General features: G+C 43.8%; 1 pseudogene; it reads left to right on the forward strand.

The window, feature by feature from the left end:
• Positions 1-298: 298 nt before the first annotated feature.
• Positions 299-23,903, forward strand: part of LOC132654881 (transcription factor BTF3-like) — a 61,948-nt pseudogene continuing 38,343 nt past the window's right edge.

Here is a 23,903-nt window from a genome sequence, read left to right on the forward strand (position 1 = left end):
ATCCCCTCACCTTCCTTTCTGACCTAGTGTAGTCTGTCCCTCCCTTCCGTGTAACTCTCCCCAGCATGTGACTCTGGTGATCACGGATGTATGTCCTGCCATGAAGGAGTCTGCATTTTCTAAAACAACATAAACTAAATTATAAGTATGTAGTATTGCTGTTTGACATTTTTCCTTCAGCAAAATGGTTTTGTGATTTACCCATCTTTTTTTTTTTTTTTATGAAAAAAAAATATCACAGAGCTGGTAGTGTCTATCAGACGGCTCTCCTGCAATCATCCCCTCATCTGCTGGCGGGATGGAGCTGCCGCTGACTGTGGCACATTTTTCTTTATCCGTTGATGTGGGAGAGCCCACTGTTGGTGCTGCCATCCCTGCGCTGGTGGCCCTGCACTGTATAAGAAAGCAGGATGTATAAGAATGCCCCTTCCTGAAGAGAAATGGGGGAGGAGTGGAGGGAGGGGTAAGGCTGGGAGAGGGTCTGCGAGGAGAGGAGGGAGGAGAAACTATGGTCAGAATGTAATATACGGAAGAAGGATACATCTTTAAAAATGTTTAAAGGAAAGAAGCAAGCAGCTTGAGCAAGCCACGGGGAGCAAGCCCATAAGCAGCACCCCTCCATGGCCTCTGCTTCAATGCGTGCCTCCAGCTTCCTGCCTGAATTCATGCTGAATATGAGCCATAAGGGGAAATAAACCCCCTTTTCCCCACATGCTTTTGGTCAAGGTCTGCATCACAGTAATAGAAAGTAAACTAAGAAAGCTTATTTTTAATTTAAAAAGAAAAACAGTTTTAAACAGACTGTTTGTTAGATATTCTTTGACAATTTCATAGATCTAATGTGCCTTTGTCATACATATTCCAACTGCCCCTGCCTCTCCTCCCCAAACCTCACCCCCGAAACTGCTCGTTTTTCCCCAGGAACCCCTAACTCCTCCCAGGAACTCCCAACGTGTCCACCTCCCCAATTTGCTTTCTCTTTTTGGGGGGTTTTGTTTTCTTTTTCTGAGACAGGTACTTCCTGTGTAACCCCTTCCTCAACGCTCACAGGGGGGTGGGGCATAGGCATCTCATTCAAGGCCGAGCACTCTGGAGATGCTCCTTCTCAGCTCTCTGACCAGCCATGGGTCTCTGCTTTAACTGCTGACCACAGCGGAGGAAGCTTCTCTAGCCAAAGTTGAGAGCAACACTAATTAATTAATTATATGGTGTGTGTGAGAGAGATAGAAATGCAGAGAGAGTGTTTGCGACAGCACACACATGGAGGTTCACTTCTCAGGAGTCAGCCCTCTCCTTCCTCCACTTGAGTTGTTCTGGGCATCAAACTCAAGGGCAAGCACCTTCACCCGTTGGCCAGCTCAGCAGCCTCATCTGCGTGTATCTTCTTCAGGGAATGTCCACTCAAGTATTTTGCCCAAGTTATATAACTGGGTATTTGTTTTCTTAACATGGAATTTTTTTTTCAGCACATGTTAATTATGCCTACCGATGGTCTTCATTTCTACCTTTCCGCTTATGTATATTACCAAGCTGTTTTAAATTGTGGTAAAATGTGCATGACTTACAATTTTCCACATCAGTTTTTTTTTTTTTGTGTGTGTGTATAGTGATATTAAGAGCTGTCCCATCATGCTACTAAAACTCTTCTCACTGAAAAACTGAAACCCAATACCCATTTTCAGCCTCTGGTGCCACCATTGTTCTCTCTGTCTCAGTGAATTTCACTGTTCTTAAGCCTCTCATGATTAAGAGGTATTTAAACATACATTTTAAGATAGACGGTCTCAGTAGGTTGCTGAGGTTGGCCTAGAACTAATGTGCTCAAGGCGTTTCTTGCCTCAGTCTCTGAAATAGCTGATGCTATAAATGTGCGCTGTTGCATCTGGCTGGCTCTTGTCTCTTTTTGGTTTTGTTTGTTTGTTGTTGTCCTGTTTTGTTTTTTTGAGACAAGGTTTCTCTGTGTAATAAACCCTGGCTGTCCTGAAACTTCACTCCAGACCAGGCTGGCCTCGAACTCACAGAGATCTGCCTGCCTCTTCCTCTCGAGTGCTGGGATTAAAGATGTGCACCACCAAGCCTGGCCAATGTTGTTTTGTTTATTAATGCAAGGTCTCTAATGCAGCCCTGGGTACCAAGGCTGGCCCGCCTCTGATCCTCCTGCCTCCACCTGAAAAGTTCTGGAATTGTGTGCTATCGTGCCCAGCTGACACCCTTCTTTTCATGTAATTGTCTAATTTCACATAGCTAACAGTCCTATGGTTCATTTGTGTTGCAGCATGTACCATAATTTCTTTCATTTTTAATGTTGAATAATGCTCCACTTTTCACCCATTCATTTCCTGGTGCACACTTATTTCAGTTCTACCTTTTGATTATTGGGCTTATTGCTGCTAGAATCAATTTGAGCCAGGTGTGGTGGTTCTAGCATTGGGGAAGCAGAAGTAGAAAGGTTGCCATGAGTTCAAGGCCAGCCTAGGGTGTAGTATGTGACACGGTCTCCAAACAAAGAAACAAAAAAACCAAAACCAGCAACAACAAAAACAACCTAGAAAATTCAAATAACTCTTTAGGTCTTTGACTGGGTTTTGTTTTGTTTTGTTTCAAGACAGGGTCTCATTATGCAGTTTTGATTGTTTAGAACTCACTGTTTAGAAGGTTAGCCTCAAACTCACAGAGATCCCCCTGCCTCTGCAGAGGCTCACTGTTACACCTGACGTTAGCCTGCCATTTTTTTTTTTAAGATGAAAGATTTTGTTTACGTATTTCTATGTTGTGTGTGCTTATGTATGTATGTACACATGTGGATGTATGTATGTGCACATGGGGAGCTGTGTGTGACAGGCACTTCTGATTTGTATATAGGTGCTGGTAACCAAACTCAGAGCCTCATGTCCTAGTGACAAGCATTTTTCCTCAATGAACCATTTCCCAGCCTGATGTTCTTATTGTTGAGTTTACTTATTTATACATTCTGGATATAAAACGTTTACCAAAATCATGACCCGAATTTTCCTTCCAGCCCCTTCCAGCTTGTGGCTTTTCATTTTCTTTCTTTCTTTCTTTCTTTCTTTCTTTCTTTCTTTCTTTCTTTCTTTCCTTCCTTCCTTCCTTCCTTCCTTCCTCCCTCTCTCTCTCTTTCTTTCTCCCTCTCCCTTTTGTTCTTTTTTTTTTTCCGAGACAGGATTTCTCTGTGTAGCCCTGGCTGTCCTGGAACTCACTCTGTAGACCATGCTGGTCTTGAACTCATGGAGATCCATCTGCCTCTGCCTCCCAAGTGCTGGGATTGGATTAAAGACGTGTGCCACCACCACCCAGCTTCATTATCTTAATATTTCTCAAAGAACGGACATTTTGGTTCAGAGCGATTAATATTTTTTCTTTCGTTTGTTTCTTATCTAAGACACTTGAGTACCTAACACACAGTGGTGATGGGTCCTTGCTGTCCTACAGATGGTTTTGGCTTTGGGCTTTGAAGTGAGGTCTTCATGCACCCCACATGGCATGGAGTTCAGTTTTAATTTGTCTGTGAGCACTCAAGTGCTAGAGCATGGTTGGTGGAGACAACATTGTTTTTCCGCCATGGTATTTCTGTACCTCCATCTAAAGAAAAGAGTATGCAGTCTCTCTGGGTGTCAATCAGTTTCACTGATCTGCTTGTCTTTCTGGATAAATTACTGCCCTCGATTCCTGAAGCTTCATAGTAGATCTTGGGAAGAGATAGCTTGAGTTCTCCAGTTTCATTTTTTTTTTTTAAGATGTCTTGGTCATACCAGGTCCTTTGGTTAGCCAAATAATGTTTAGAATCAGCTTGTCAACCAGGCCTGTGATTGGATTGTGCTGACGCTATAGATTTATGTGAGGAGAATTGACTTCCTTCTTCTTTCCCCTCCTCCTCTTCTTCTTTAATGGCTCATTGTGGTCAAGGCACTCGCTGCCAATCCCGACAATCTGAGTTTGGTCCACAGAACCCACGTGGCGTGGTAGAAAGAGAGAACTAACTTCAGTGTCCTCAGATTTCCACTCATGAGAGGTGGCACCTGTGTGTAATCTGCATGTACACACATGCAAACACACACAAACAAATGCAACCCAAAACTTCAAAACCTAAAAGAAAATTTGCAAAGATTAGTATGTGTAGAAGATGGTGTCTCTTGGTAAATGATATATGTGTATCGGCATCTCCTGTTTGGGATTTGAGTAGTCTATAAACATAAATTCGATCATGTTGGTTAGTAAGTTTTCAAGTCTTGTATCCTTATTGCCTCCCCCCCAGCCCCCCAGACAAGGTCTCACTAGGTAGCATTGGCTGGCCTCAGACTTCTAATTCTCTCCACTCAACCTCCTGATTGCTGGTATCACAGGTGTGTGCCAGTGTTCTCACTCCCTTCGTGCTTACCTGAAGCTTTGTAGGTAGGCATATAAATGTTTAAGATTAGTACATATCCACAATTGTTTGCACTCTTGTTATAATGAATTCACATCTTTATTTCCAACGGTAGTCTGTACTTTTTAACTGTCTTGTTTTTTTTTTTTTGTTTGTTTCTTTTTGTTTGTTTGTTTTGTTTTGAGACAGTATCTCATTACAACTCTCTTGCCTGGACTTTGTTCTGATGAGGAGGGAAGGGAAGGGGAGGAGAAGAAAGGGAAAGGTAGGGAGGGGAGGAGAAAGGGGAAAGGGGAAGGGAGAGGAGGGGAGAGGAGAGGAGAGCATAGGGGAGGAGAGGAGAGAGGAGAAGAGAGAAGAGGGGAGGGAGGGGAGGAGAGAAAAGAGAATTTCTTTCAGGTCACAGTCGTATCAAGTTAGGAATCTACCCTTAGAACCTTACTAACTTTAAATCTCTCTCTTGTGTGTGTCTTTCTGCTTCTGGGACAGCTCACTCAGGAAGATCCTTTCCAGGTCCCACCATTTACCTGAAAATTTCATGATTTCCTTATTTTTCATTCCTGAGTAGTATTCCATTGTGTAGATGTACCACAATTTCTGCATGCATTCTTCAGTTGAGGAGCATCTGGGCTGTTTCCAGCTTCTGGCTATTACAAGTAAAGCTGCTACAAACATGGTTGAGCAAATGTCTTTATTGTGTACTTGAGCCTCTTTTGGATATATTTTTAGGAGTGGTATGGCTGGATCTTGAGGAAGCGCTATTCCTAGTTGTCTGAGAAAGCACCAGATTGATTTCCAGAGTGATTGTACAAGTTTACATTCCCACCAGCAGTGGAGGAGGGTTCCCCTTTCTCCACAGCCTCTCCAGCATGTGTTGTCACTGGAGTTTTTCATCTTGGCCATTCTGATGGGTGTAAGGCGAAATCTCAGGGTAGTTTTGATTTGCATTTCCCTGATGGCTAATGATGTTGAGCATTTCTTTAAGTGTTCTGCTGCCATTCTATAGTCCTCTACAGAGAATTCTCTGTTTAGCTCTGTTCCCCATTTTTTAATTGGATTACTTGGTTTGCTGCTATATACTCACTCATATAGACATGTAATATAGGATAAACCTACTAAAATCTGTCCATCTAAAGAAACTAATCAAGAAAGAGGACCCTGACTAAAATGCTCAATCCCCATCCCGAAAAGCAAAAAGGAAGGACATCAGAAGAAGAAGAAAACAGGAAACAAGCTAGAAACCTGCCACGGAAGCCTCTGAAAGGCTCTGCCCTGCAGACTATCAAAGCAGATGCTGAGACTTATGGCCAACTGTTGGGCAGTGTCCATGGAATCTTATGTAAGAAGTGGGAAATAGTAAGATCTGGAGAGGACAGGAACTCCACAAAGAGAGCAACAGAACCAGAAATTTGAACACAGGGGTCTTCCCAGAGACTCATACTTCAACCAAGTACCAGGCATGGAGATAACCTAGAACTCCTGCACAGATGTAGCCCATGGCAGTTTAGTATCCAAGTGGGTTACATAGTAATGGGAAGAGGGACTGCCTCTGACATAATCTGATTGGCCTGCTCTTTGATCACTTCCCCCTGAGTGGGGAGCTGCCTTACCAGGCCACAGAAGATGACAATGCAGCCACTCCTGATGAGATCTGATGGACTAAGATCAGAAGGAAGGAGAGGAAGACCTCCCCTATCAGTGGACTTGGGGAGGGGCATGCGTGAAGAAGGGGGTGGGAGGGTGGGATAGGGAGGAGAGGAGGGAGGGGCTTATGGGGGGGATACAAAGTGAATTAAAGTATAACTGATAAAAATAAAATTAAAAAAAAAAAAACTCTCTCCCAACCTAAAGAGCATAGCTCTGCTGTGCCTAGATACAGGAACTCTGGGAAGTTAGGGCTTTTAAGTGAATTTTAAAGAGGATGAAATTCAGTCCACAGTACAGCTCATAAGCCAATATTGATAGGTTATTCTCTCTGCATTTTAATTAGGGTGTCTAAACATTTATAGCTAGCAATTGTTGATGTAGTTCGGTTTGAATTTGCCGTGTTGATATTTGTTTTCAATTTTCCCCATATGGTCCTTGTTTGCTTTGCTCCATCTCAGTCTGCACAAAGCTGTGAAAACCTGAAAGAATTCATGCTTTTTGCCTTGTTCTCAGCGAGTATCATTGGGACTGGATTTTTGATCTCCAGCCCATGTCCATTCCTCAGTCTAGTGGCCTTTTCCACTGCCAACTCTTGGGGCTGAAGTTGTTTAAAGATGATAGAATTCAGACTATAGGATAATTCTCAACCACTTTGGCAGGCCAACTGAGACATTGTAAGAACTTGCCTTATCCAGCTGCATTTCCAAGATCTTTCCCCACCTATTCTTCATATTTTCTCCTCGATCGCTGTCTTTTTTTTTTTTTATTTCCTTCCTTCTTAACGTATGTTTATATATGATGGATATGTGCATATAAGTACGGGTACTCATGCCGTGGTGTACATGTGGAGATCAGGGGACAACTTGCAAGAGTTAGTTCTCTTCTTCCACCTTTACATGGGCGTCAGGACTGAACTTAAGTCATTAGGCTCTCAAGGCAAGTACTTTACCCACTGAGCCATCTTGCAGGCCTCTCTTTAGTCTTAGATCTACTTTTGTTCACGCATCAATGACCTTATCCTCAGCTCCAGCTCAGTCCCAGCATGTATCTTTTTTTTCACGCTTTTCTGTTTACACGCAAGCCCTCTTCCTCTCTTTCTGATGAAATTTTTATGGCCCTGTAAAGCTTCGCTGCCTGCTACTTCTATGTAAGGCCTGAACTGACTCCCCCCTCTTACCCCAAGAGAAAAAGGGGGTCCCCTGCCTCCACCGAGTTCTCTGGCTGTTTTGTGAGTGAGTCTTTCAACATTTACTATATATTCTGTGTGTCCAGCCAGGTGCCAAAGTCTTAAGGCTAAAAAGCCATGTATTATTGAAATATCTCTTTCATATTGTTTTTTTTTTAAAAAACAGTTCTTTTAAAAAAAAAACAAACAACTTTTTTTTTATTTGAGAATTTGATAGAAGAGCATAATGCATTTTGATCTAATCCACTCTCCACTCTCTATCCTCCAACCTTACCCTCACCTTCCCACCACCACATTTCCCTCCAGACTTCTGATATCAGAGATTAAACCTCGGACTTCAGGCCTGCTCTGCCACTAATGCTCCTGGGAGTAAGTTGAGGTCCTTGGTTGCACACAGCAAAAATAGGTTTTGAGTGACTTGGTCAGAGAAGTGAGTAATTGGAAGAATGTCATGTAGATAATAGAGCTGATGGGAAGGATGTAGAGAGAGACTTAGCAAAGGCCCAAGATGCAGGGGCAAGCAGGCTGAACCACCACGGGACACTGGTCACCTCTGCTGATCCTGCCACACAGTTCCCCTTGCTTCTCTCCGGGTGTGCCCTGTCTGCAGTACAGAGGCGCTGGGAATCTCAACAGGTTTATTAGAATGAACACCTGCACGCGCCAAGGCTCCAAGAGACAGGAAGAGAAAACACAAGGCCCTTCATTTCCTCTTGTGGGAGGTGTTGGGATGACTTTGAAAGTAACAGCCTAACAGCCTCTCCAGCTGCTGAGACAGTGCCCAGGTGAAAACACACCTGTGACTTCAGCTCCAGTTTTTTTCGATCCTCTTGGGTCTCGTTTTTCTTGTGTCAGCTTTATTCGTAGCACAGATAACCTTTAAGGCTGCAGGCTAGGGATACACATCTCTCTCTTCCTTCTGACTGGGCATCTTGGAGTACGTATCTGCCCATCAAGGATCATCAGGAGGATGCCACTGACTGATTGACCTGAACATGGCTCCCAACCACTTTCGGCTGAGAGACAGCAGGGCAGGAGAGAAAGGAGCTTGTAGCACCCCCCCCCTTGGGGGTGCCAGTGGTTTCAAGGCTCTGGGCTGGAAGCCCCAGTGCCTATCAGGCAGCCCTGCACCCCTCTGGCTCCTCTGGGGCCCTCCAGGATCTCTGTGTACAACTATCAGTATCTACTAGGTAGGTGATTATCCCAAGGGACGAGGTTGTTTCTATGTGAGAACAGATGGTAATCACAAAGACAAAGCGGGGACAGCCTTCAGCACAGCATTCAGTCCCCTCCTGTCGTCAGCAGTTCTTGGGGTATTAAAATTCACACTTGCTCAAATTACTGATTCCACCTTATGGAGGTCCATGTTCTCGTAAGATTCATAAATATCATAGTTACAGTGTAAATGCAAAATATTCTGATCTAAAATATAACAGACTAATTATGATACAGTTGATGAACTTTAAAGTGAAAACTTGCTGGTAAATAAAAACACACACCAAAAGTAACCATTTATTTAAAAAGTAAATTTAAATTTATTGAAAAATAATAATAGAGTACAGTTTCTATGTGCCTTCTCTTCTTAGAAATATGCGCCCTTAGTATAGCATACCCATCAAATTGATAGGCCCTATGTCATAATTGATTTTAATTGATGGATTTAATTTTCCTGAGTTTTTATCTGCTGTCTCTTTGCCTGTTCTCAGGTCCCATCCAGTTAAGCACCCAGCTGTCGGGTTCTCTTCAGACTCTTGCCTGGGACAGTTTTTCAAATCTTAGCTTCGGTGTTTTTGACTATTTTGAGGTGACTTGATTAGCTGTTTTGTAGAATGTTTACCTGCTGGCGTTGCTGTGGTAGTCTTCCCGTGACTAGACCAGAGGGATGTATTCGGATAGGGAAACCACAGAGGTAACATCCTGCTCTCATCACGTCTTATAATGGGACCATGCTACCGTGCATCCTGTATTTGTAGAGTTTGTCTGGTGAAGAAGAGGTCAGGACCCTGTACGGAGTCCAGGTGTGCCAGATAGAGGTGTTTGCTTGATGGCAAAGCGGTTTCCACTTCAAACTCATCTTCCCCTGAGTTATGCCCCAGCAACCTCTGGCAACAGCCAGGAGGATGTGCAGAAAAGATGAACATGGCGGGAACTGTGGCCCTCAGAAAGGAAATCCCTGCACGGTGGAGCCTTGGCTGGTGCCTGGGAAGTTAGACTTCAGGAAGGCAGCACGCCGTGAACCAAAGAGAGCTAGGTTTCAGTTGTAAAAATGGTTTGGGTGCTGAGGGTACAGTTCAGCTTTAGAGTGTCTGTCTAGCATATCCAAGGCCCTGGGTTTGATCTCCAGCACTGTGAGCAAACAAAGAACAATGGTGGTGGTGGTGGTGGTGGTTTGAAGGAAAAATGCCCTCCATAGGCTCAGAGAGAGTGGTGTTGTTGGGAGGCGTGGCCTTGTTGGAGTAGGTGTGGCCTTGTTGGAGGAAGCGAGTCACTGAGGAAAGGCTTGAGGTTTCAGATGCTCAAGCCAGCCCCGGCAGCTCTCCCTCTCTTCCTGCTGCCTGATGAGATGAAGAACGCTCAGCTACTTCTCCAGCACCAGGTCTGCCTAAGTGCTGCCATGCTTCCTGCTGTGATGATAATGGACTAAACCTCTGAACTGTAATCCAGCACCAATTAAATGTTTCCCTTTATGAGAGTTTCCATGGTCATGGTGTCTCTTCACAGCAATAGAAACCCTAACGAAGACAGTGGGGTTCTTCCATAAAAGTTGTTAGTGGAGAGTTTAAGAGGTATATACAAGTAGAATAACCTCATGAGCCCAGTGTTCATGCCTAACTCAGCATTAGAATTAGAATTAGAATTCAGCTGATCCTGCCTGGTCAGCTCCAGCTAGTTTCCTCCTATGTTGTTTCTCCTCTACCCCCAGGTTTCCTTATTTTGTGTGTGTGACTGCTTTTCCTGCGTATGTGAGTACATATAACTGTATGTGTGTACCGTGTACGTGCCTGGTACACACAGAGGGCAGAAGAGGGCAACATTATTTTCTGTGACTGGGGTTCTAGATAGCTGTGAGGCACTGGCTGGGGCTGGAAATCAAAGCCAGTTGCTTTGAAAGACCAAGTGCTCTAAACTGTGGCTCCAACTCTCCAGCACTCTTCTATATTATTTTGAGGCAAATATCCCATATTACTTTGTATCCCAACTCTAGCTCCCTCCCTCATCTCCTCCTGGTCCCACCCTCCTTTCCTCTTCCTCCCATATGGCCTTCCCCTAGTCCACTGATAGGGGAGGTCCTCCTCCCCTACTATCTGACCCTAGCCTATCAGGTCTCATCAGGACTGGCTGGATCCTCTTTCTCTGTGGCCTACTAAGGCCTCCCAGCCAGGGGGAGGTGATCAAAGAGCAGGCAACCAAATTCATGTTTATGACTGCCCCTGCAACCCTTACTAGGGAACCCCCATGGAGACTGAGCTGCCCATAAGCAACATCTGAGTAGCTGGGTCTAGGTCCTCTCCTTGCATGGTCCTTGGTTGATTCATCAGTCTCTGCAGGCTTCCCTGGGCCCAGAGTTTTTGGCTCTATTGGTCTCTTTGTGGTGTTCCTCTCCCCTCCAGGTCTTTCTATCTTCCCCCTTCTTCCATAAGATTCCCTGCACTCTGCCTAAAGTTTGGCTGTGAGTCTCAGCCTCTGCTTTGATATCTCAATCAGTAGAGTCTTTCAGAGGCCCTCTGTGGAAGGCTCCTGTTCTGTTCCCTGTCTTCTCCCACTTCCGATGTCCATTGCATTTCCCCTCTGAATGAGGATTAAGCATCTTCCCTAGGGTTCTCCCTGTTTTTTAGCTTCTCTAGGACTATAGATCTTAGTATCCTATATTATATGGCTAATATCCACCTATAAGTGAACATAGACCCTGTGTGTCTTTCTGCTTCTGGGATATCTCACTCAGAATGATGGGTTTTGTTTGTTTGTTTGTTTTGCTTTATTTTTCTACTTTTACTTTTTGGTAACTTTAAATTTATAAATAACAATTGTATATAGTTATGAAGAATGGTGCTTCAAAGCATGTTTCTGTTGTGAGAGGGTCAAAAAAAAAAAAAAGGCTAAACAATGTCCCTGCCACTTAACAGACTCACTCATTTGTGGTGAGAATGTTTAAAATCTGCTCTCTCAGCAAGTCTGTGTTACACAGCGAGTTATAAACCGCAGTTATTACACTCTGCCATTTCTTCTACGTACTTGAAACTTTGTACTCTTGACTCACATCTCCCCACCTCTGCTCCTGTAATTACCCTAGCTCCTACGGACCTCTGTTTTGTTTAGTAATTCTGACTGTCCGAGACTCCACAGATAAGGCTCATGTATGAAAGACTTGGTCTTCATCACATAGTGCAGCTTTAATGCACTGATGAAGTTGAGTCACTGCAAACATGACTTTGTAAGAAATACAATTAATTCCTTGCCCATTCCTCTTTGTTTTGCTTTCTGGCTGCTGGGAAGTGAATATCTTTGTTCTACCACATTTTAGAATACGCTGCAATATCTTCCTCATGTCAGAACAGACTCTAAATTTTCCACAGGCTCAACCAGGTTACAGATGTGCACCTCTGACATCCTGAGCCAAAAGAAACCTTTACTTATTAAGTTAGTTGTCTCAGGCATTTAGTCACAGTGACCACACACACACACACACAAATGTCTGACTAACTCAGGTGTGGTGATTTGAATGATAACATCTCCTTTAGTCTCTGACATTTGAACACTTGTTGTTGGCACTGCTTGAGCAGGTTTAGGAGGTGTGGCCTTGCTGAAGGAAGTGTGTCACCAACGATGAGCTTTGAGGGCTTAAAGCCCCAGTCCGGGACCCTGCTATTTCCAGATTCTGCCACCCGGGAAAGCCCAGCTTTGGCCATTGGCTTCCCAGATGAATGTGTTTTCATGCAGCTGTATTGCTTTCTACATGTTGATTTCTCCTCCACATCTTCTTCAAAGTCCTTTGGCCCATCCAGGTCCATTTGTGTGCTCTGTCTGGTTCTGTGACATTTCATTGGTATTGTTAAGGAGCCCTTTCAGGTGATGGCATTTCCATCTCCATCCTTCCTCTCACCTGAGTCTGATTTCTTGTGTTTTGTATGTAGCGCTGTCCCGACCTTCTCCTTCCTCTTCTTGTTGCACAGATGAATAGCCCTGGCCTTCTGCTTTATCAGCATGGAGCTAGCCATCAGTCGCATCAGAGCTTGGGTAGTGTTTTGCTCAACCATTGTGGCCTCTCTCTGTCCTTCCTTCAGGAATGTGTGCCCCTGATTTGTAAGAGGTGCTACCTTTTCTTGATAAAAGCTTCCACTGATTTCTCTGGACTGTTTTTTAATATTCTGCCCCATTATTTTGGGCAGAAACCAGCCTCATTAATGTTGGCTTTTGCAAGAAGCCAAGTGTCTCATCTCCCATCCCCATGAGGAGACTGAGACCTCAGTCCTTGAGCTCTGCACCTAGACTCATTTATAAATATTCTTTTGAGAAGTTTGGCTTTAACTCCTATCTTGTGTCTGGCACAAGAGAGTTTTTTATTTGACACTAGCTTACCGTGTATTAAATTTTTATTGGACTTTTCCCTCCCAGTCATATACCGTTTGATCTTTTTATATCAGCCCAACCCAACATATTGTCCAGAATTTATTATCTTTTTTTTCATCCCGAATCCTCTTGAGCATGGGACCCAGTCAATGTCTGTAGAAGTTCTGAATAAATGTCGAAAGGTCTGAATACATGGGTCCTACAGAGCTTTGTTGTCAAGACTTACTTTCAGTTCTGTTTCTCCGTAAGTTGATGCCCACAGCCACTAATGCTAGGCTCTTAGGAGGTATCTTTGCTCATAAACTAAGATGAAAGAAAAAGAGAAAAGGTGAAAATCAAGACCAGATTGTATGCATTGTCTCAGCTGGTCAAGACTGTAGATATGGACTTAGCCATGTGTGTCTGAAGAGAGCTGATGCTTTCAAAACCAGCGACTGTTACAAATCTAAAGCCTGGCAACTAGCATTTCAACTGAGGTATTGCTACAGCATGGATACGGTTTAAGAGTACTCCCCAAGGGTCAATGTGCTGGACATGTAAAAATTCCACAGCACATTAGCATGAGGGTGTAATGTGCAACCTCTAAGTTAAGATCTCATGGGGAGCAAACGAAGGTATTTCCCTCAGAAAGAATTTATGTGGTTCTCATGGGACGCTGCTTAATTATTTTTCAAAATGGTTATTTGCTTATTAAGTGTACTGGTGTTTTGCTTGCGGCTTTGTCTGTGCACCTTTGCCTACAGAGGCCAGAAAAGGGCGGTCAGACAGTTTTATAACTGTCTGGAGTTAGATAGTTATGAGCAGCCATGTGGGTTCTGGGAACTGAACCCAGGTCCTCCGCAAGGGCAGCTAATGCTCTTAACCTATGAACAATCTCGCCAGCCCTCCCTGGTTCATTCATGTGAAAGGTTTGTTACCAAAGGGCATGCCATGCACTCTTTCTTGTCCACACTCCATACATTCTGAAGCCATCTACCACTGAGAACTCAGCAGAGCTAAGCTGATGTCAGCTTTGTGCCCTTGAACTCCCAGAACTGGGTGACAAATATACTTCTTTCTTTTGTAAATGGCCAACTTCAAGTCTTTTGTTATAGTTACAGAAAATGAACTAATATAGGCACCATCTCAGTGGGGCTATACAAATTTCCTTCATTGCCATTGACAGGCATATGAAAGGGAGCCAATCATGGTTCTGGAAGGGAGCAGACCATAGATTCCTGTTTTAATGGAGGTCTTTCCTATTGCATCGTAGAGACAATGCAGATCCGCTTTTGAAGTGACAGGACTCAAGAGAATACTTTCTAGATTACCCCACCACCCTCCTAACCCGCTATGTCCAGGGCAAAATGCAGTGTAGCAAGGTGGCTTTGAACATTGGAAACTCTGGATTCTCGTCAGTGACACTTCTCTGGTGACACCCCCAAAATTAGGAGAGGGTGGACTAAACAGACAAGGCAAATGCAGTAGGGAAGGGGCGAGCTTTACAAAGTACAGATTAATTCTCTGTAAATACCAAGGGCCTGGAGACAAAGAAAATGAGTTGGCGGTAGGGGCCTCTTAAGCAATCTCAGACCTCACTGTACACACTTCCTCTGTGGTAACTACTGTCACCACAGCCAAACAGTCATTTCTCCAATCATTTGTTAATTATTTATCTCTTTCACTCTACAATAAATCCCATGAGGAGGTGGACTGTGTCTGTCTTATCACCCCGAGTCCTGTACTGACAGACACATAGTAAATATTTATTGAGTAAATGAAGGGTCATGAACCAATCCTGCACTGGGCTTTTTTGCATAATGTCTTCCTCATTCTGGCTTAAACTCTACTCTCTGCCTTCACGTTCACCAGCTGCCCCATGTTTACACAATGAAAGTCCCACCAGCAATGATTCCACCTGTGTATTTATGTGGCTTTGAACAGAGTGTCATGGGCAGAGCAAAAGAATTAAGTCTTTGGTTTTTGTTCCAGTTTTTTTTGTTTTCATTTTGGTTTAGTGTGATTTGGTCATTTTCAAATAAAAAGTAGATCCAAGCTATGGAGAAAAATGAAAGCAAACAGAACTGCAATTTTACATTAGTAACCCCCTCCCTCTCTCCCTTACTGCCCCCTCCTTTCCTTCCTTCCTTCCTCCCTCTCTTTCTTTCTCTGTCTCTCTCTTATTTTTTTCCAAGAAGGTTTCTCTGTGTAGCCTTGGCTGTCCTGGAACTTGTTCTGTAGACCAGGCTGGCCTTGAACTCACAGAGATCCACCCTCCTCTGCCTACTGAGTGCTGGGATTAAAGGTGTGCATTACCACCACCAAGCAACCAACCTTAGTAACTCAAGGTGCCACAGAAAGGAAATTTAGAGTGTAGCCCTTCTTCCTCTTCCTGTGTTCCTCCTCCTCTTCCTTCTTCTTTGTTTATCTATCTATCTATCTATCTATCTATCTATCTATCTATCTATCTATGAATGATAGATATGTAGCCTCAAAACCACAATGATCCACCTGCTTCTGTCTCCCTAGGTTCCCAACCAGGCTGACATGACTTTGGCTAGGGACTCAGGGAGCCCACCTCTCTTTCTGAGCTGTTTTTCAGATATCGTGATGATAAATTCCAGTTTTGTTTAATGATTCCAAATCTTTTTCTACTGTTTGCAATCAAGTCCTTTGGCCAGCACAAAATCCAAGTGGGTCTTTCGGGAATAGTCACTCGGTCCCTGCTCCAGAGAGAACACACACACAGTACCCTTCTGTTCTCTGGGAAAAGCCTACATGTTCTTCTCACTGGTGTGATACAAGGCCCAAGAAAAATCTTAGAAGCTAGAGAGATGGTTCAGTGTTTAAGAGCACTAGCTACTCTTCCAGAGGCTCAAGGTTCGATTCTAAGCAAATGTATGGTGGCATATAACCATAACCCCAGTTCCTGGGTGCCTGACACCGGCTTCTGGACTCAGCGGGCACGAAGCATACATACGGTGCATATACACACATGCAAACAGAACACTCACACACATAAGATAACAATTCTTTTTTCATTTGTTTTTCGAGACAGGGTTTCTCTATGTAGCCCTGGCTGCCTTGAACTCACAGATATCCTCCTGCCTCTGCTTCCTGGGTGCTGGGTTTAAAAGATGTACATCACCACCTCCTGGGTTTTTTCTTTAAGAGAAGGATTTATTGTGGCTTATGGTTTGAGTGACTATAGTCCATCCTGGTGGGAAAAGCATGATCATGGGAACATAGAGTGATTGGTCGGTCACATGGTCTCGGCAGTCAGCAAACACAGAAAGACAAATGTTGACCCTCCATTTTATTATTATTTTATTATTGTTGACTCTCCTTTTTTATTCAGTTCAAGACCCCAGCCCATGAGATGGTGCTACCCAGATCCAGGGCGTGTCCTTCACCCTCAGCTCACTGTGGGAATGCCCTCACATATCCAAAGCCATACCTCCTCATTGACTAAACACCCAGTCAAGTTGGCCTTGAGCATTAATCATCGTGTTAGCAGGTCAAGCTATGACCATGAAATATACTAGAAAGGATATTTCGTGTCCTCAGATGCCAGCCTGAAATTTACAGTGAACATATCCACACTTCCCTCCCTCACTGCCGCCTTCTTCTATCTTGGCATAGATTTATTTGATGTAGGTTATTGTCTAGTCAACTACATCTCTCCTAAATACTTTTATTTCTATATTTTGAGCCTGGAGTCTGCAGTGTGCTCTCTTGAATTTAATTGTTCAAAAAAGGCTGCAGCTGTGGGGTGACCGAGACAATTTAGGAAGTAAATGGCTGTGTAGTTGAGGTTTCAACGTTTTCTATGTGGTGTCAGAAGAAACTCCTGTGTCTTTTGAATACCCCTGTAGGTTTTAAGTAATTTTTCAAGAAAATGATTGTAGAGGAATTTTAATTCAGAACGTGGCTGCTCTGGCAAGAGATCACATCCAAAGATTTTCTAGGCCTGTGTGATCCAGCTTTTAATCCTTTGATCCAGGAGACAGAGGCAAGCAGATCTGAGTTCAAGGCCAGCCTGGTATAGAGCAAGTTTAAGGTAAAGAAAAGCTTAGGTTCAGGCGTGGTGATACACCCCTTTAATCCCAAACAACGAAGGTAAAGTTAGATTGTAGAAGGAAGCACCCACGATTTGAGCCTGATTGAGTGGCAGAAACAGTGAAAGACCTGACAGATTAGCGTACTCTCAACTCACACAGAAAGGGAGAGCAAAGGGAAGCTACTTAAGGGGCAATGAGAGAGAGGAGACTGTCTTACTAGGACAATAATTGAGAGACAGGTTACAGAGAGAAAACTCAGGTGAATACTGAATAAGCCAGAGAATGAGAAGGAGCCAGGAGATTAGAAAAGATTGCTTGAATTAGTCTGAGGCCAAACAAAACAATTCCAGGGGTGAGAGAGAAGCCAGATTGAATATGTCGGCTGGGAGGGGAGTTTGAGCCAGAACAGCTGAGTTGAACCAGCCAGGTAAGAGCCAGAAAGAACAAGGAAGGGTGTAAATCGCAGAGGCTGAAAACATTCTAGGTCTCGGTTAGCTTGTACAGAGGCTAGAAGCTTCCAGGACTAGGCCTCGGTTAGCAGAAGGAGGCAGTAAGCCTCCCAGACAGCAATGGAAACAGGAGAATAAAAGCTCCTTTTACAAATGACCCCCCTTGGTCTAGCTGTGAATCTTCCTTCAACACGTGAACAAAAACAGAGCCTTTTTTGGAACTGCTATGGCAGTCTTCTGTTCTTTGCCATTTGCGGCATGTGGGGGGGAGTGTATTAGCTGGTTTTGGGTCAACTACAAGTTAGAATCATTTGGGAGGAAGGAACCTCAGTTGAGAAAATGTCAGCCAGACTGACCTGTGAGCAAGCCTATAGTGTATTTTCTTGGCTGATGATTGACTTGGGAGGGTCCAGCCCACAGTGAATGGTGCCAAATGAAGACAGGTGGTCCTGAGTTGTATCAGAAAGCCACAAAGGAACAAGTCAGTAAGCATCATTCCTCCATGGCTTCTGACCCAGTTCCTGTCTCCAGGCTCCTGCCCTGAGTTCTTGCCCTGGCTACCCTCAGTGACAGATTTAGAAGTGGCAAAGTAAACACACACACACACACACACACACACACACACACACACGCAAAACAAGGTTTCCTCATCAAGCTGTTTTGGTCATGGTGTTTTATTAAAATAGAAAACCTAACTGAGACAAAGCGTGTGAGTTTTCTTTTTGAAATTTGCTTATTTGCACTTTCCCAAAGGTCCTTCTTCTAACACAACTGTGGCTTCCATGAATTCCCCCAGAGGAAACTTAATGGGCCATCTGGTGTAGCCTGTGTGATGATGACAGCCGAGGATATTTCACAAGCAGGAAGGAGAAGGCTGTGCTCTTATCCCATAGGAAAAAAGTCCTGTGAGTCAGCGGGGCCCAGACTTCCTCAGAAGATGCTTGAACGGCTCAGATTAGGGGCTTCATTCTCTATCCGCCACCGTGTGACATTTACTGGTGCCCTTGGCATGGTCATCTACGATGACAGAGAAAGATGTCAAACCACTGAAGCAGTGGCTTAAGGTTACTAGAACCGTCTGGATAGTTTCTGAAAATAGGCATTTTTAGGTGCTTCACCAATCCTGTAGAATAGGAGCATCTAAACTCTAAATGTGGGGTTGGGGGCCGGAAAGTAGGAGAGCTTTATTATTAATGGTTTTGTTTTCTTTTAGGCGGGTTTTTGTGTAGCTCAGCCCCAAACAATCTCTATAGCCAAGGATAACCTGAACTCCCAAACCTTCTACCTCCATCATTTAAGTACCACCATTACAGGAGCATGCTTATCTGTCTGTCTGTCTGTCTGTCTATCTGTCTATCTATCCTATTTTTTTTGCAATTCTTTGACTACTTTATACATGTATTTAGTGTACATGCATAAGACATCCCTGTTTTCATGTCTTGTCTTTGTTTGGCAACCCATTCCGTTTGATCAGGGATGTTTGCCTGAGCACAGGCAGTGAGTTCTTTGCTGGAGCATGAGGCACACCACTAAGGAAAATGACTCCCTCTGTCCCAGCAACCCTTAACTGTCAATAGCTCCTTGATGGGGGGAGGGACTCATGAGACCCATGATGAACTGTTGACAGGCCTCATCCCCTCATCCTCTGAGGATATTGGGCAGGTCGCCAGCCATAGCTGCTTTGAGTTGATGAATGCAATGGCCAAGGCATGTCCAGGAGACAGCATTTCATAGCACTTTCCCCCATTGGATACCTCTCTAAATTAGCAAGGGAGTTCATTAACGGTGAGACAGGGAAATTTAATTAACTCATGGGCAATACTGAAAAAATAATAGCAACCCTGAACAATTGTTTGAGAGGAATGCATACATTTCCATTAGCAAACATTCCGAGTTTGGAATAATTATAGATCCCATTGTAGTTGTGATAAATTATGAAGAGGAAGAGTCCATACTTTTTTACCCAATTTTCTTAATAGTAACACCCTGCAAAACTCTCACATGCTAGGATGTTGATTGCCACAGAATGAAGCATTCCCATCACACGACAATTTCTCCTGTGACCCTTCGTGGCCTTGGTTACCTTTCTCACCCCTCCACCTCCAGTTCTTAAGGCCTAGCTACATAGCTTTATGTTATGTTTCTCTAAATGTTCTTTCAAGAATGTTCTGTAAGGCAGGTATGGTGGTACACACCTTGAATCCCAGAACTCACAGGAGAATCTCTGAATTCAAATTTAGCCCTGTCTGCTAGTGGGTTCCAGGCCAGACAGGGCTATATAGTGAGACCTGTCTAAAATAAATAAAATAAAATAAAACATATATAAATGAAATAACGTATTTTATAACCTTTGGGTTGCATTCCTCCAATCAGTGCAGTGAAGCTTCAATCAAGTTAGGTATACCTAACATTCCTTAGATTTTTGTCACTGAGTGATGTCGTATGCTATCGAGATACCATAACCTGTTTGATTATTCATCCTAGGGAGTACAACTGGCTTATTTTCATCTTGGGATTATTATTAATAAAGATACCGGAAACCCTTGTGTTTTGGGGTGAACATAATTTTTCATCCCTCTGGAGAAAGGGCGTATCTCAGAGCACAGCTGCTGAGTGACATGGCGCCACCATGCTCCTCTTCAGGGCAGTTGTACTAGTTCGCATTTCTACCCGAATCATGTAAGGCTGTGGGTTAATCCACATTCTTGACAGCATCTGTGTCTTAGCCATACCAGTAAATGCACACTGATGCCCCACTGTGGATCCAACTTGCCATTCCCCGGGGACTATTGGTGAGGGACATCTTTGTTCACGTTCATCTGTCATCTGTGTATCCTCCCTGGTCAAGTACCTTTCAAAAGTCGTTGCCAGTTTTCTACTGGATCGTTTTTATCCCTCTATGTTGGTAGAGCGCTCTCCATACCCCATGCTGGGGCTTAAGCCCTGGCCCGCAGGCTTGCTAGGGGAGCATTCTAACAGAGTGCCAGCCTCAGCACCAGATCTCCAGGGCTCCTTATGTGTTTCAATTATTGGTCATTTGTCAGGTTTACAGATACTTTCTCCTTGTTTGTAGCTTATCTTTTCATCCTCTTAATAAGATGTTCTGCAGTGTAATTTTTCTTATTTTGACAAAGTTTAATATATCAGTTTCTCCTCTGATGGATCATGCTTTTAATAGCGAGTCTAACAATCCTTTGTCTCATCCTAGATCCTAAAGATTTGCTCCTTTGTTTGCTTCTTAAAGCTTTTCAAAATAGAAACCTCTGTTCCTTTAAGACTGAGAGATTTCTGTATCAAGAATTGGTACCAAGAATTGGTTGATAAACTTCATCAAGGTATTTTCTGTATCAATGGATAGGATCAAATATCTCTTCTTTGTATCGTTTCTACTGATTGATTTTCAAATACTCAGTCCACCTCACATATTTGCAATAAGCCCCGCTTGGTCTTTTAATGCACAGTTGGACTTGATTGGCCAAAATTTCACATCCAATATCTTGATGAGTGAGAGTGTTTGTGCACATGTATGTGGTTGGAATGAAGTATATGAAAGTGACTCTGATGTCCTTGGTCCTCAAGTTACGTGTTAGAAGAACTGGTTCTAACAACTAATGCTTTCAGTCAGTAACACAAAGAGAATTAGTAGGAACAGATCACGGGAAAAGACAGGCTCTCCAGTGTCTGGAAGGCTCCGTAATGTCTGGCTGCAGTGAAAAGAAACATGGTGGGACACCTGGAGTCTTCAGCTGCCACACAGCAGGCTGATAGTACTTCTGAGGGCCAGACAGGTCAAGAATGAGAACATTCTGGAGGAACAGAAGAAACCGCTATATCTTGCCATAGTGTTACCCCCAAGCTGTCTTCAGCTCAAAGTTCATGCACCTTGGTGTCCAACAAGAGAATTCTGCCACATGGAATGTGCAAACAAAAGCCTGTCTACGCTTTTTTTTTTTTTTTTTTTTGCATCAATAACTTTTGTGTTTCTGTGATATGTTTAGAGAAACTTCTAGAATCGAGCCTGATAGTATGAGCAGCACTTAGACCGGTAGAAAGTGTATCCTTAGGAACTGATGAAAGTGAGGGCCTTGTAGGGTTGGATTCAGGAATAGCTGTAGCGGATGTCTATTTCTTCTCTTTGCAAGGTGCTGGGAGCCACAGTAGTTGACATTCAAACCTGAAAGGTGATGTCAGTATTGAGACAACGCTCCCTACCACAGCTTCATGCAGAGGAATCCCAGACACAGGGTTTGACTCCAAGAATACCAAAACAACAAAAGGCTTTCTAAATAGTTCTACAGGTTCTGTGGGTTCAATAGAGGGGGCATATCAGAACCATGGCAAAAGATTTAATAATAATAATAACACCTCAGGTGGTGGCCTATGTCTGTAGCCTAGTACTCAGGAGGTTAAGGCAGGTGGATCTCTGCAAAGTTGAGGTCAGCCTGATCTCTATAGAGAGTTCCTGGCCAGCCTTGTCTACATAGTGAGATTGTGCCTCAAAGACCAAATGAGAGAGAGAGAGAGAGAGAGAGAGAGAGAGAGAGAGAGAGAGAGAAGTTACTGGCAATCATTCCATGGTATCATCTGATAGTAACTGGCACTTAAGCTAAGCTTTGCTGTCTGTGAGGAATTGCATGCCATGCAATACATCCATTAAGGCTAAGCTTCATGGCAGAAAGTAAAAGACTACAAGCAGAGTAAAAGAAAGTCGTTATCCTAAGTAGTCCCTGAAGCCAAGTTGTCCTGTGGATATGGACTGCTCCATAGCCATCCATGAGATGGACATGCTGGCATGAAGTGGACACGCTTCTGTTAAACGGCTAAGCTGTGGAGGCAATGGCTCTAACCAAGTAGAGAAGGGAACATTTGAAGACTCAGCTTTTGACTCTAGGCTTTTTAAACGCCAAGAATGGATACACAGAAAGGAGAGTGGTCTTGCTTCTCTCTGCTCTCCAAGTCTGTCCATGGGTGTGGGAAAAAATATAAAATAGGTCTTAAAGATATGTGGGGAACCAAAGAAATATCAGACATGGGCTGCTTGCTGGCCTGGGATTCTTTCGTTGCCATGCTTGAAAGCCTGAAATGTAAGGATGATTGAAAGGAGCGAGGGTTCAGAGACCTACAGGAACTAGGGGAGTCTTCCTCACCACTCTCATCACCCTCTTCCCTCTCCTGGCCTTCCAGGGAGCCCCAATGGCTACTCACAGCTGGCAGCCAGCAAGCAAGAGAGACACTAAGTAGTCCTGAGCCATCAACCTTGGGACAAAGAGAAGGACAGAGAAGAAAACCAGAGGAGTAAATGAAGGCCATGGTACCCATACCAGCCTCTCTCACCTCCCATGGTTCTTCTGCTAGTAATACACACACACACACACACACACGCACGCACGCACGCACGCACGCACGCACGCACGCACACGCACACACCCCACACAGGGACAAGCAGCTCAGCAACCCTCAGCCGTCTTCCTTTAAAAAGATGGCTTCTTTCTCTTATGCTGTGCTTTGCTCTCTGTTTAGAGATCATTTCCTCCGGGGAACACTTTCTGATCCCTGAACCCACACTGAGTATGCTTTCATTCCCTGTGTCTGACATTAGTACTGACTAACACGTTGAAGCGTAGTCTGTGGAAAGCATGGGTCTAGGGAGCCTTACTCAAGGCTAATTCATCTAGTTCTTACAATCCTAATCAGAAAAATATTGTCTTTGCTTGCCACTTACAAAAAACAGAATTAAGAGTCAACCAGTTGAGGTAATACGAATGACTAATCATGGGGTCTAGACTTGCATTCTAGATAGACATGACCTAGAATCCATAGTGTCAAGCTCTGTGTGAAACACCTCTTGCTCCAAACTCTACTTTTCCCTAGTCCATTCACAGTACCTGGAACAAAGAAGACACTTAGTAAATATTTCCAGATTTCATTAGTTAGTTAATTGACTTTTGTTGATCTAGAGACCTAGATCAGCATTTCTTCTTTTTTTTTTTCCAAGCCAGAGAAGAATTTTTTAGCTAGCTTTTGCTCTGTTCCCATCTGGTACTCACACAAGACTGAGTTTTAATAAGAAAGACCTGTCTAAAAAAACCTTTGTCACACCAGAATTTATCACCCTGGCTGCTATTGGGAGTTCAAGTGTCCATGTGATGAAGGATCTGACTGCACAATTTCTGCCAAAACCATTAATGGCATCCACTCCACCAATTATATTTATCATTTCCCAACTGGGGATTTGAGCCTATGCTGTGCTCACAAGGATGTGTGGCTATTCAGGGGCCTGATGCAGCCTGTGAGTCCACAGCTTCTGCAAAAACCATTAGTGATGTCTGCTTCAGCAGTAGGACACAGGAGTCAGCTCTTGGAAGAAATCAAAGAAAAGAGGAAGGTGACCATGCAGATGAGTTATGGGAAAATGGTCTCATGAGCAGGAAGGAAACAGCTCTTTGGGGGGTGGGAGGAAGAATGAAGGAGGCATATTGAATCCAGAACGTGAAGAGTTAAACTGAGGATGTTGTAACCGAGTAGCGAGCCAAGAAACTAAAATATTAGAGCAAACGTTCCAAACGCCAGACGCTATGCCGCTGATAGTGCCTTAACCATTGTAGAGCCAGGATGGGTATTTTTCGGTT

This window comes from Meriones unguiculatus, chromosome 6, assembly GCF_030254825.1.
Source record: "Meriones unguiculatus strain TT.TT164.6M chromosome 6, Bangor_MerUng_6.1, whole genome shotgun sequence".
Lineage (NCBI taxonomy): Eukaryota > Metazoa > Chordata > Mammalia > Rodentia > Muridae > Meriones > Meriones unguiculatus.